General features: G+C 36.3%; 1 protein-coding gene across 16 annotated transcripts in view; it reads right to left on the bottom strand.

Moving 5' to 3' along the window:
- BBX (BBX high mobility group box domain containing) overlaps window positions 1–14,762 on the bottom strand; it is a 312,533-nt gene that overhangs the window by 186,181 nt on the left and 111,590 nt on the right. For all 16 annotated transcript variants that reach the window (XM_037835075.1, XM_037835081.1, XM_037835063.1 and 13 more), the window contains one exon: window positions 13,818–13,891. The gene's annotated coding sequence lies outside the window, so the exon portion shown is untranslated. The remainder of the gene's footprint in view (window positions 1–13,817; window positions 13,892–14,762) is intronic.

Here is a 14,762-nt window from a genome sequence, read left to right as displayed (position 1 = left end):
TGCTTACAGGTGTTAGAGAAGCAGTTGGTAGAAGACTAACATAACAAGTCTTAATATACCCTTAATATATCCTTGCTAATTCACTGTATACTACAAAATGAGCCATCAGGTACCCAAAAATTTTCTGCTGCTCATTTTAAGTTCTCAGGCTCACTAATATGTACTGATTATATACAAGACTAAATGCAAACTTTAAAAGCATAGAGACACTTTTGTTTTCAAAGACCACTTCTCTCCCTGACTTCAGTCTAGGAAAAATAATTATCATCAGGGGATGCTTATTAAACACCAAGTTCCATGGAATATTCAATTAAGGAAACATGAACTTCTGTAATACTAATTCACCAAATGTTTACTGAGGAACTTCCACATGCCAGATGCAGGTGTTGGGGATACAACACTGAACAAAACAGACAACCAAGCATAAATTTGCATCCTTTAGCTTCTTGAAGAGATAATATGGAAGAATTACATGTATACATTTATATAAACATAGATTTATATGTGTATACACAGAATATCCAGTAAACACAGTATACATTTTACACTGAAATATACAAAGTTCTATCAGAGAAATGTTTTGGGCAATCCATCTCCCATTAGGTCCACTTATTTCCCTGGGAAAACACACTTCTTTATAAAAGAGATTAACGGAAATATAGACTTCAGGATAAAAGTATTTTACATATCCACCACTTTTCAAGAGTAGCATATATAGAATGAAGTCAAGCTTGAATATATTTATACCATTCTTAACTAGCGAATTTCACAATCAGTAGACTGATCCTACTATTGAGAAGAAACACACTGCTAAAACTCATCATATATAACGTTATCGAGTTTGAGTCATTCCATCAGTAGCTGTTGGGGGAGACTGAAATCAAAAGTGGATAGTATCTTTCAATGAAGCTGATATCCACAAAATTGGTTCACTATTTCCAAGCTTATCCTTTAGTCTATGAACAAACAAGGTGAGCTAACAAATTTTAAAATTAATTTACAATTATTTTTACACCAAAATATTTTTGGCTTGAAGATGCTTTTCTTTTTTTTTTTTTTTAATCATCATTTTATTGAGATTTATTCACATACCACGCAGTCATACAAAACAAATTGTACTTTCGATTGTTTACAGTACCATTACATAGTTGTACATTCATCACCTAAATCAATCCCTGACACCTTCATTAGCACACACACAAAAATAACAAGAATAATAATTAGAGTGAAAAAGAGCAATTGAAGTAAAAAAGAACACTAGGTACCTTTGTCTGTTTGTTTGCTTCCCCTACTTTTCTACACATCCATCCATAAACTAGACAAAGTGGAGTTTGGTCCTTATGGCATTCCCAATCCCACTGTCACCCCTCATAAGCTACATTTTTATACAACTGTCTTCGAGATTCATGGGTTCTGGGTTGTAGTTTAATAGTTTCAGGTATCCACCACCAGCTACCCCAATTCTTTAGAACCTAAAAAAGGTTGTCTAAAGTGTGCGTAAGAGTGCCCACCAGAGTGATCTCTCGGCTCGTTTTGGAATCTCTCTGCCACTGAAGCTTATTTCATTTCCTTTCACATCCCCCTTTTGGTCAAGAAGATGTTCTCCATCCCACGATGCCGGGTCTACATTCCTCCCCGGGAGTCATATTCCACGTTGCCAGGGAGATTCACTTCCCTGGGTGTCTGATCCCACGTAGGGGGGAGGGCAGTGATTTCACCTTTCAAGTTGGCTTAGCCAGAGAGAGAGGGCCACATCTGAGCAACAAAGAGGCATTCAGGAGGAGACTCTTAGGCACAAATACAGGGAGGCCTAGCCTCTCCTTTGCAGCAACCGTCTTCCCAAGGGTAAAACTTATGGTAGAGGGCTCAACCCATCAAACCACCAGTCCCCTATGTCTGTGGGCATGTTAGCAACCATGGAGGTGGGGTAGGCGAATACCCCTGCATTCTCCACAGGCTCCTCAAGGGGGCACTACATCTTTTTTTTTTTTTTTTTCCTTGTTTTTCTTTTTTCTTTTTTTTAACTTTCCCTTCTTTTTTCAAATCAACTGTATGAAAAAAAAAGTTAAAAAGAAAACAAACATACAATAAAAGAACATTTCAAAGAGACCATAGCAAGGGAGTAAGAAAAAGACAACTAACCTAAGATAACTGCTTAACTTCCAACATGTTCCTACTTTACTCCAAGAAAGTTACATAATATAGCAACATTTCAGTGAACTTGTTCCTACTACATCCATCAGAAATTAACAGACCATAGTCATTTCTGGGCATCCCCAGAACGTTAAATAGCTTATCCGTTCTTCTTGGATTATTGTTCCCCCTTCCTTAATTGCTCTCTACTGCTAGTTCCCCTACATTCTACATTATAAACCATTTGTTTTACATTTTTCAAAGTTCACATTAGTGGTAGCATGTAATATTTCTCTTTTTGTGCCTGGCTTATTTCGCTCAGCATTATGTCTTCAAGGTTCATCCATGTTGTCATATGTTTCACCAGATCGTTCCTTCTTACTGACGCGTAGTATTCCATCGTGTGTATATACCACATTTTATTTATCCACTCATCTGTTGAAGGACATTTGGGTTGTTTCCATCTCTTGGCAATTGTGAATAATGCTGCTATGAACATTGGCGTGCAGATATCTGTTCGTGTCACTGCTTTCCGATCTTCCGGGTATATACCGAGAAGTGCAATCGCTGGATCGAATGGTAGCTCTATATCTAGTTTTCTAAGGAACTGCCAGACTGACTTCCAGAGTGGCTGAACCATTATACAGTCCCACCAACAATGAATAAGAGTTCCAATTTCTCCACATCCCCTCCAGCATTTGTAGTTTCCTGTTTGTTTAATGGCAGCCATTCTAACCGGTGTTAGATGGTATCTCATTGTGGTCTTAATTTGCATCTCTCTAATACCTAGTGAAGCTGAACATTTTTTCATGTGTTTCTTGGCCATTTGTATTTCCTCTTCAGAGAACTGTCTTTTCATATCTTTTGCCCATTTTATAATTGGGCTGTCTGTACTATTGTCATTGAGTTGTAGGATTTCTTTGTATATGCAAGATATCAGTCTTTTGTCAGATACATGGTTTCCAAAAATTTTTTCCCATTGAGTTGGCTGCCTCTTTACCTTTTTGAGAAATTCCTTTGAGGTGCAGAAACTTCTAAGCTTGAGGAGTTCCCATTTATCTATTTTCTCTTTTGTTGCTTGTGCTTTGGGTGTAAAGTCTAGGAAGTGGCCTCCTAATACAAGGTCTTGAAGATGTTTTCCTACATTATCTTCTAGGAGTTTTATGGTACTTTCTTTTATATTGAGATCTTTGGTCCATTTTGAGTTAATTTTTGTGTAGGGGGTGAGGTAGGGGTTCTCTTTCATTCTTTTGGATATGGATATTCAACTCTCCCAGCCCCATTTGTTGAAAAGACCATTATGGCTCAGTTCGGTGACTTTGGGGGCCTTATCAAAGATCAGTCGGCCATAGATCTGAGGGTCTATCTCTGAATTCTCAATTCGATTCCATTGATCTATATGTCTATCTTTGTGCCAGTACCATGCTGTTTTGGCAACTGTGGCTTTATAATAAGCTTCAAAGTCAGGGAGTGTAAGTCCTCCCACTTCGTTTTTCTTTTTTAGAGTGTCTTTAGCAATTCGAGGCATCTTCCCTTTCCAAATAAATTTGATAACTAGCTTTTCCAAGTCTGCAAAGTAGGTTGTTGGAATTTTGATTGGGATTGCATTGAATCTGTAGATGAGTTTGGGTAGAATTGACATCTTAATGACATTTAGCCTTCCTATCTATGAACATGGAATATTTTTCCATCTTTTAAGGTCCCCTTCTATTTCTTTTAGTAGAGTTATGTAGTTTTCTTTGTATAGGTCTTTTACATCTTTGGTTAAGTTTATTCCTAGGTACTTGATTTTTTTAGTTGCTATTGAAAATGGTATCTTTTTCTTGAGTGTCTCTTCAGTTTGTTCATTTCTAGCATATAGAAACATTACTGACTTATGTGCATTAATCTTGTATCCCGCTACTTTGCTAAATTTGTTTATTAGCTCTAGTAGGTGTATCGTTGATTTCTCAGGGTTTTCTAGATATAAGATCATATCATCTGCAAACAATGACAGTTTTACTTCTTCTTTTCCAATTTGGATGCCTTTTATTTCTTTGTCTTGCCGGATTGCCCTGGCTAGCACTTCCAGCACAATGTTGAATAACAGTGGTGACAGCGGGCATCCTTGTCTTGTTCCTGATCTTAGAGGGAAGGCTTTCAGTCTCTCACCATTGAGTACTATGCTGGCTGTGGGTTTTTCATATATGCTCTTTATCATGTTGAGGAAGTTTCCTTGAATTCCTACCTTTTGAAGTGTTTTTATCAAAAAGGGATGTTGGATTTTGTCAAATGCTTTTTCAGCATCTATTGAGATGATCAATTGATTTTTCCCTTTCGAGTTTTTAATGTGTTGTAATACATTGATTGTTTTTCTTATGTTGAACCATCCTTGCATGCCTGGAATGAACCCCACTTGGTCATGGTGTATGATTTTTTTAATGTGTCTTTGGATTCGATTTGCAAGTATTTTGTTGAGGATTTTTGCATCTATATTCATTAGGGAGATTGGCCGGTAGTTTTCCTTTTTTGTAGCATCTTTGCCTGGTTTTGGTATTAGATTGATGTTAGCTTCATAAAATGAGTTAGGTAGTGTTCCATTTTTTTCAATGTTTTGAAAGAGTTTGAGTAAGATTGGTGTCAGTTCTTTCTGGAAAGTTTGGTAGAATTCCCCTGTGAAGCCATCTGGCCCTGGGCATTTATTTGTGGGAAGATTTTTGATGACTGATTGGATCTCTTTGCTTGTGATGGGTTGGTTGAGGTCTTCTATTTCTTCTTTGGTCAGTCTAGGTTGTTCATATGTTTCCAGGAAATTGTCCATTTCTTCTACATTATCCAGTTTGTTGCCGTACAGTTGTTCATAATATCCTCTTATAATTTTTTTAATTTCTTCAGGATCTGCAGTTATGTCACCTTTTTCATTCATTATTTTGTTTATATGGGTCTTCTCTCTTTTTGATTTTGTCAGTCTAGCTAGGGGCTTGTCAATCTTGTTGATCTTCTCAAAGAACCAACTTTTGGTGATATTTATCCTTTCTATTGTTTTTTTGTTCTCTATGTCATTTATTTCTGCTTTAATCCTTGTTATTTCTTTTCTTGTACTTGGTTTAGGATTGGTTTGCTGTTCATTTTCTAGCTTCTTCAGTTGATCCATTAGTTCTTTGATTTTGGCTCTTTCTTCCTTTTTAATATATGCGTTTAGTGCTATAAATTTCCCCCTTAGTACTGCTTTTGCTGCATCCCATAGGTTTTGGTATGTTGTGTTCTCATTTTCATTCGTCTCTATATATTTAGCAATTTCTCTTGCTATTTCTTCTTTAACCCACTGATTGTTTAGGAGTGTGTTGTTTAACCTCCAGGTATTTGTGAATTTTCTAAGTCTCTGATGGTTATTGACTTCTAATTGTATTCCATTGTGGTCAGAGAATGTGCTTTGAATAATTTCAATCTTTTTAAATTTATTGAGGCTTGTTTTATGTCCCAGCATATGATCTATTCTGGAGAAAGTTCCGTGAGCACTAGAAAAGTATGTGTATCCTGGTGATTTGGGATGTAATGTCCTGTAGATGTCTGTTAAATCTAATTCATTTATCAGATTGTTTAGGTTTTCAATTTCCTTATTGGTCTTCTGTCTGGTTGATCTATCTATAGGAGAGAGTGATGTGTTGAAGTCTCCCACAATTATTGTGGAAACATCAATTGCTTCCTTTAGTTTTGCCAATGTTTCTCTCATGTATTTTGTGGCACCTTGATTGGGTGCATAGACATTTACGATTGTTATTTCTTCTTGCTGAATTGCCCCTTTTATTAGTATGTAGTGGCCTTCTTTGTCTCTCAAAACATCCCTGCATTTGAAGTCTATTTTATCTGAGATTAATATTGCTACACCTGCTTTCTTTTGGCTGTAGCTTGCATGAAATATTTTTTTCCATCCTTTCACTTTCAGTTTCTTTGTGTCCCTGTGTCTAAGATGAGTCTCTTGTATGCAACATATTGATGGTTCATTTTTTTTGATCCATTCTGCGAATCTGTATCTTTTAATTGGGGAGTTTAATCCATTTACATTCAACGTTAAAACCGTGAAGGCATTTCTTGAATCGGCCATCTTATCCTTTGGATTATGTTTGCCATATTTTTCCCTCTCTCTATTAATATCCTTTATTGTACCCATACCGAATCTCTTTAGTACTGAACCTTTCTCCAAGTCTCTCTGTCCTGTCTTTGTTTCTCTGTCTGTAGGGCTCCCTTTAGTATCTCCAGTAGGGCAGGTCTCTTGTTAGCAAATTCTCTCAGCATTTCTTTGTCTGTGAAAAATTTAAGCTCTCCCTCAAATTTGAAGGAGAGCTTTGCTGGATAAAGTATTCTTGGCTGGAAATTCCTCTCACTCAGAATTTTAAATATATCGTGCCACTGCCTTCTCGCCTCCATGGTGGCTGCTGAGTAGTCACTACTTAGTCTTATGCTGTTTCCTTTGTATGTGGTGAATTGCTTTTCTCTTGCTGCTTTCAGAACTTGCTCCTTCTCTTCTATGTTTGACAGTGTGATCAGTATATGTCTCGGAGTGGGTTTTTTTGGATTTATTCTATTTGGAGTTCGCTGAGCATTTATGATTTGTGTATTTATGTTGTTTAGAAGATTTGGGAAGTTTTCCCCAACAATTTCTTTGAATACTCTTCCTAGACCTTTACCCTTTTCTTCCCCTTCTGGGACACCAATGAGTCTTATATTCGGACGTTTCATATTATCTATCATATCCCTGAGGTCCATTTCGAGTTTTTCAATTTTTTTCCCCATTCTTTCTTTTATGCTTTCATTTTCCATTCTGTCATCTTCCAGGTCACTGATTCGTTGTTCAACTTCCTCTAGTCTTGTACTATGAGTGTCCAGAATATTTTTAATTTGGTCAACAGTTTCTTTAATTTCCATAAGATCATCCATTTTTTTATTTAGTCTTGCAATGTCTTCTTTATGGTCTTCTAGGGTCTTCTTGATTTCCTTCATATCCCGTACTATGGTCTCATTGTTCATCTTTAGTTCTTTGAGTAGCTGCTCTAGGTGTGTCTCTTTTGGTCTTTTGATTTGGGTGCTTGGGCTTGGGTTATCCATATCGTCTGGTTTTTTCATATGCTTTATAATTTTCTGTTGTTTTTGGCCTCGTGGCATTTGCTGAACTTGATAGGGTTCTTTTAGGGTTTGTAGACCAGTTGAAGTCCTTATCTCTAATTTATCAGATCTACAGCTTCGTGGAGTACACTTTCTCTAACTAACCAGCAGGTGGCGTCCACGAGCCACCTGTTCTCTACAAGCCAGATCTCCCCTGCTTAGCCTTTTTGGTGAGTGGGGGAGTGAGTCTTGTGGGGCCCAATTGGTGTACCAAGCTTGCGTGTGTAGTTGGTGTTGCCTGCCCTGTATGTGGGGCGTGTTTCTGGGCAGTCGGGGAGGGGGGGTGGCCCTAACAATCAAATCTCCCTGATGATCCTAGAGTTTTAAAGCTACTGCAATAGTCTAATCCTTCAGTTCAGTCCTGCCACAGTTTGTCTCTGCCACTGACCCACAAGTCTTTGGTATTGGCGTATGGCTCCTGAGACTTGCAAGTGGGCCCCTCTTCCAGGCTGTGCACCCCGGGTCCTCTGTTGAGGGATGACTGTGCTATGTCACAGGTGAGTGCCGTCTCCCCAGGGCAGTTCTGGGCTGCTGGGCTGTGTTGGGAGGCTCCCAGTCTGCTCAAATGATGGCTGAATGGGGCTCTGTTAATTCACACTGCTCCCCCTTCCCAGCTCTGGGACATTCAGCTGAGGTTGCAGGGAAGGCTAATGTCCACGCCCAGTTTTGTGGTGTGTGCCTGTTATTTGAAGCATTTCCGTCACACTGGGTTGTCTGGGGCAGCTCTGGGCTATGGGGCTGGTGATGGGCAGGAGTGTTTCCTGTCCACCAGGATGGTGGCTGTGAGCGGACACCCCCCTTTTCTTGGGAAGTTGTGTTGTTTAGTGAATTTTCTCAGCCACTGGATTATTGCCTTTTGTCTCAGAGCTCTCTTAGTTCTGCTCTTGACTTGACGTGCCCAAATTTCAATTCTTTGAAGCTTTCTGTATTGAGCTTCTTAGAGTAATTGTTTTAGAAAAAGCAAAAAGGATTTAAAAAAAAAAAAAAAACGGCCCTCCTCAGAGATCTAATGGGTTATTGAAATGCTAATAGACAAAGCAACCAGGGCCATTAAGGAAAGGTGCACAGGGCAGAGAGATCAGCCTTGCTTCGGGATTTGCATATGCGCCTCAAGGCCTGATCTCCGCCCTTCCCCTTTCTGTGTTCACCAGAACTCCAAAAATCCTCTGCTTTTATTTTGGAGTTTTTCGTGTTGTTTTTTTTCTATGCCTGTCTCCTCTCTGCTGGGCTGGCTGCTCTCAGAGTCTCTGGTGTCTGGTCTCAGTCTATCTATGGTTGGAGTTTGAATCAGTAGAATGAGTTTCCGATAAGAGCAGCCACTGCAATTCTCCCTTCTCCTTCCTGGAGCTGACAGCCCCTCCTCCCCCGGGACTGAGCCTGGCAGGGAGGGGCGCGGGTCCCCTGGCCGCAAAAACTTACAGATTTCGCTGATCTCAGCAGTTCCACGTTTTCATGAGTGTTGTATGAAGTATGCCCGAAGACAGATTGCTCTGTGGTGTCCAGTCCACGCAGTTCCTGGCTTTTTACCTACTTTCCTGGAGGAGTAACTAAAACATACAGCTCACCAGTCTGCCATCTTGCCCCGCCTCACCTGCTTTTCTTTTTGATTACCTTTTCTTTTTCAGATAAGATACCAAATCACAGGAAACTAAAATTTTCTGACATACAACACAGAAAACAAACACTGTCCTACATCAAAAACCAACAAGCAAATGCACTATGTACACACCACTAATCCCAAATACCCAAGTGATTCATGTAATTATTAGAAAAAGTATATTATTGTGCATCAGAAACTGCTACATAGACATTCAATGACTGCATTTAGACTATTACTCAAAAAATCCAGACAATCATAATCTAATTTAAGAGCTGATATCAGAGCCTACAAAATTAAATGTAACTTTTCATTTAAAGTTCATTAATGATGTCTTAAAAAAAAGAGCTGATATCAGAAAGAAAGGGAGGGAAGAACAACAATAAATAGGTTGATTTATCAGATCTAGGATTCCTTGACACCTGCTAGCATTATTTCAAGTACATAATCCTCTCTTTCTATTTACATAAATTTGAAGAATATGCTATTCCCTTCTGTCTCTGAATTCTCAACTGCCTTCATACAGTAAAAGAATACTATCTAAAAAAATGTAAACTGGCTTGGTAGATTACAGTAAACAAAAACATACAGACCAAAAGAGTAATTGTGTTGTTGCTCAACCTAATTTTCAAATATTCTATTCCTAGATAACAACAAATACATATAGAAATCAATTTTTACAATGATGCAATTCCTCAATTGTACAAATCACTCTGATTTTGAAGTTCTTAGACTTGATTCCTTCAACCCTTGTAAAAATCTCTTTTTAATGCACATTGACTTCAAGGTAGAAGAAAACAAATTCAGTAATTTCAAATGTCTCCCACCTCAAAGGCTAACAAATGTTTTTATAATCTTAGAAGACTTATAATAGACCAGGTTTTCTTGTTTAAAGATTAAATAAGCATTTTTAGAAAACATTTTCACTTCACTCTTTGGTACAGAACAATTTACCTCTAAACAGGTAGTTTATATTTCCGAGGTAGTTCTACTCTACCAATTACGTAGCTGAAAGAGTCACAAATGGTTACAATGGTTACAAAGATGTTCCATTTACAAAGAGAACATCTTGGCACAATATGAAGAACAATTTACCAAAAAATAATTTTTATATATGTGTATTATTTTAAACACATGAAACTTTGTAATTTTAGAAGTAACATAAGGCTTTGAGCCATAAAAGGTTCTACCATGCTGTGCCCAATTCTGAGAGTACAGGGAACAACATCAATAGAAAAAAATGCCCTAAGGAGTCTAAATTAATTAAACTTTCATTGAAGAAAAGTAACATAACTTTAAAATCTAGAAATAGAAATGCTAATTCTTCTGAAACCAAGAGCACTTGTTCTGCCTAGTGAAGAAAATCTCAGTGGCACCATCTCCTATTCTTGTAAGTTGCCTCAAGATTATATAAAATTCTATTTCTCTGAGCCTTGATGCTGACCTCATTATTATTCCTCAGAGGGAAGGTCATGTATTCATGCTTGGCAGTCACTCTGTCCTTAGGACTTCTACATTCTCAGTAGCAAGAAATAAGTTATTAAATCAGAGGGTGGCTAACATTTCTAAAGGATCTACCCTTTCTCTCAGTGATGAGGATAAAGTCACTCTCAATTTTCAAAAGAACCATAGAAGAATGAATAGGTTCTCACATATTCTTTAGAAAAATTTTAAAACCCTTGGTTTTGTGTGGTTTTATTTATTTTATGCGATTTTATTTATAAACACACGAAAACACATTTTAGACACACATATACCATTAGAGATCTATCAGTGGTATTTTGTAGGGCATTCAAGATTCTTGAACTTTAATACCATTTTTCTTGTTTTGACTACTTTCTCAAGTGTCTCCTTCATGCCAGGTGCTGTATCAGGCCCTTGACACAATCAGCTCATTTAATTCTCACAATACATGGTAAACATTATTATCCCTATATTAAGATGAGAAAAAGTTTCAGAGAGGTGAAATAGTCACCACACAAATTCTTTCAATTAAAAAGTACCACAGGATTTATACCTATTCTTCTGAATCCCAAACCCCTATTTTGCTATTGTCTTGCCTTCTAGCCTTATTTTTTTTATAAATAAAAGACACAGATGTCTAAGAATGCTGTTTTCCTCAATTTCTTAAGAAACTATAAGCTACAAAAGAAAACATCGTGCATGTACTCTTTGATCTGTAAATCATCTCAATACATACAGATCTAGTTGCAATGCTTTATAAAACCTGGGGATTAATAAAATCAGTATTTGTTGAGATATTCTATGTGCCTAGCATTTTTCTAGAAGGCTTAGTAGACAATAATGGAAAGTCACTGTACAGTGACTCAGGTAGAGGACCTTAGAAAAATTGCTGGGATACAACTGTCAAGTTCCCTACACAGTGTCTACATTCTTTATCCCTAAAATGATTCGTGAAACCGAACTTAAGTAGACAAAGGCATTTGGCTACCATTATCTGGTAAATTATTACAACTGGAAAAAGCAAAGAACCTATTTTCTCATTTCCTTCCTATATCTAATTAGATAATATTTGTCAAAGCTGTGTGACTACAATACATAGATAAGAAATTTTATTTATCATTATCTCCCTTCTCTAACTCGGTATACAAATTGTAGAAGGTCCAGGGTAATATTAATTCATTGCAAAACTACTTATAAAACAATCACATAAGTTCATTATATATACCAGAACCAATTACTGTATGGTGGGAAACGTTCTAACATTCAAATACATCAAGAAACTTTGGAATTGTATCAATTCCTCATTCCTTAAAACTTGTCAGAGATAGAGTTCTAGCTCATTGCAATGCATGTAACAACAACCAAAGGATAACAATTTTAGAAAATCTGGGTTAAATGAATAAACAAATTCATCTACTACAGGACTTCCTGGAATCTTTAATATACTAAGTGTACTGTCTCTAGGAGAGCAATAGATGAAATTATGGCAGATTATATTATAGCTACAACATACTGTCTCTATTTATCTGCCTTTCTATACCCCATCCCTCTTAAAAGGCCATTCCCAACTAGAAAGATGACATATCTCTATCCCAGAACATGAGGCTTTGCTATGTGACAAGCTTTTGGCTAAAGACGTTAAGTGGAAGCTACATGCGCTACTTCCAAGCGGCAGTTTTATAAAGACCTACGGTTCCTTCCACCACAAAACTTGGGCATACCAGAGAGGTCACTCCTTCGGCTTTAGTCTAGGAACAAAGACAACATGAAGCAGAGCGGCAGCAGATCCTCATGAACATACGGGAAAAACTTTTACTAATATAAACCACTAAGACTTGAAGAATCTTTTGATATTGAAATCTAACTTTGCCTAAGCCGACTGATACAGCATGTTTCCCGAGGCTTTCTTTAACCATGGCATTCTTTTGTCAAGTAACATCTTCAGAACTTGTTTCCTAAATTATTTCTGGTTTTGTATGGCATATTTTCTATTTCATGGTTAAGATGAACATATAAGTAATAATATTGTATATATGTAAAGCAGAAGCATAATGTCTTTGCAATAATTTGATTAATACTCAGATATCAGATGAGATGGCTACCATACATAGTATACTACCATGCTAATGCTGGTTAATTAACCATTTTAGTTTTCTGAATGGGTCAGATAGTGTGCTGCCTCACTTATTATATACATATATATTCAGTAATTCAGTAAATTCAGAGAACTGCCACAAATTTAATTTTCTTTAAATCTCACTATCCTCAAACTCCCTTTCTGGATTAGAATTGATAAATTATTTGAAATTTCAGAATATTCCACTCTTCTGCTAGTATATTATAATCATAGTTTACTGTATTCTAACTGGCATCCTTTAAGATTTTTACTTCTAACTTGGGTGTGCCTTAAAGGATAACAGTGTAAAGAGGAAAAACAGTAACTAAATTCTAACCTTCCCACTCAAAGGTCTTACATTTATGCTAAAATTATAAAAGCAACATTCAGTCATACACTTACTAAAAAAAGGAAGGCAGATATAGATATTCTAATAGATTTCACAGGCTAGCAGAATATTTAAAAGCAGAAACAACCTAGGATTAATTCTGAATTAATCATAAAGGTCAATATGTTAAATAAAATCATTTCCTAAAAATTGCAACTACCAATATTGACAATATTTTACAAAGTTTGTTCATATTTTCACATCAAAGTATATAAATCATGAGTCTACCATAAAAAGGTCCAGTCATCAGTAAAGCAATCATACAATTTATTCCCAGATTGGGAAAACTCATTCATTTAAGTAATCATTATTAAATTAATTTAAAAATATTATTGCCATATTTTAATGCAGTTTAAAATCCTTTAGCTTTTATTTTATCTAAGGTAGCACCTTTGAAAATAAAGCAATTTATGTATAGAAGGACAGAGGTAATAGTATCTGTGACTTTCAGAGTTTTATATAAATTATCACAGGTATATATTTTAAAATCTCAACTTTTTCTTCATTATGTGGTTTTCATATTTAAAACAGTTTCATGGAGGCAGGAAATCTTAGCTATTATTTTTAATATGTAAGAAAAACTCCATAATACTTTGATACTTTTTCAATTAAAGCCATAGGCAGAACAAAAAACTTTTGGAGAATTGGCTGATTTAATATTAATTTATTAGCTTCTAGATATCTAGAACTTGAATAAACTGACTCAACAATTCAACAAATCAGATTTTGAAACTGTTAATAAAAAAAATTATGATTTTAAAGGAAATTTTAACTTACTTGATGACGGAAAATGTCACTTTAAAAAATAATAAAAACTGACAAGAAAAAAATTAAATAAAATTGTCACCCTTCCCTAATCAATATGGAAGGTGAATCCATCAGAGAGGAAAAAGTTGAGACTGATTTTGATAGCACATAGTCCTTGACTGCTTCACTGCTTCCACATAAGTAAGATTTATCCTCAGTGCTGCTCTTACCAGTCAAGTGAAGACTTTCCATTGTGATTTCAGTGGAACATCAGCACTTCCAGCTTCTGTGATGCAGCAGGATTCTGTGGAAGACCCACAGCAAATGGTTAAAACAGTGTATCAGGAAAGCTCTTCAAACAAAGCTAACACATTCTCCTTTGGCAAAACAATCCCCAAACAAAATGAACTAACAGTCAAACTATCAAAGCAAGGCAAACTATTATACGTCTCTATGTTAATACTATCTAGAGAAAGTGGCCAAAAGTGTTTATTGTCAACTTTAATTTAACAACAAGACAGGCACTATCATTATTCAATGGGAATTCTGAGATTAAGGTTACTCAGACAAAGAACTATAGGACAAATCCTGTGATTAAATTGACATCCTAACAGTTCAAGTCAACCCAAATGGATAGGCTGTGATTCAGATGTTAATATCTTATAATTTATCCTTTAAATGTTTTAAAGATACTGAGTGAAGCAAAATAGTAAGAAGAAAGGTGGGAAAGGAACAAATAGAGAAAAGCTGCAACCAAAAAAATTAAATTTCTAGCTACAAAGAATGAAGTAAATATAGGAAACAGGATCACAATCAGCAAAAGGGTACAATCAAATAAAATGGAATATTTTACATTAATAACACCACAAATACAGATACATTCCTAAGTAATATTTTCAAGAATGAAAAAGTGATCATTTTCAGGGTTTCATGAGACCCATTCATTTAGTTTCTAGGCTGTTACATTCATACTGAACTAAGAGAGATAATTTCCTGCACCCTGCAGATCATGACAATATATTTCTACACAATCTGTAAGCTACAGCACTCTAAAAACAGGGCATCACTTACTGGTGTATGGCTCTGTTAATACCATTAGTCATTTTATGGTTTGGCTGAGGTATTTTGTTTTGTTTTTTTTCCCAGATCAGCTACTATGATATAGAAGAACTGGC

The sequence above is a fragment of the Choloepus didactylus genome, chromosome 1 (genome assembly GCF_015220235.1).
Source record: "Choloepus didactylus isolate mChoDid1 chromosome 1, mChoDid1.pri, whole genome shotgun sequence".
Lineage (NCBI taxonomy): Eukaryota > Metazoa > Chordata > Mammalia > Pilosa > Megalonychidae > Choloepus > Choloepus didactylus.
Note: the sequence above shows the minus strand (reverse complement) of the source record. Positions and strands in the feature narration are given on the sequence as shown.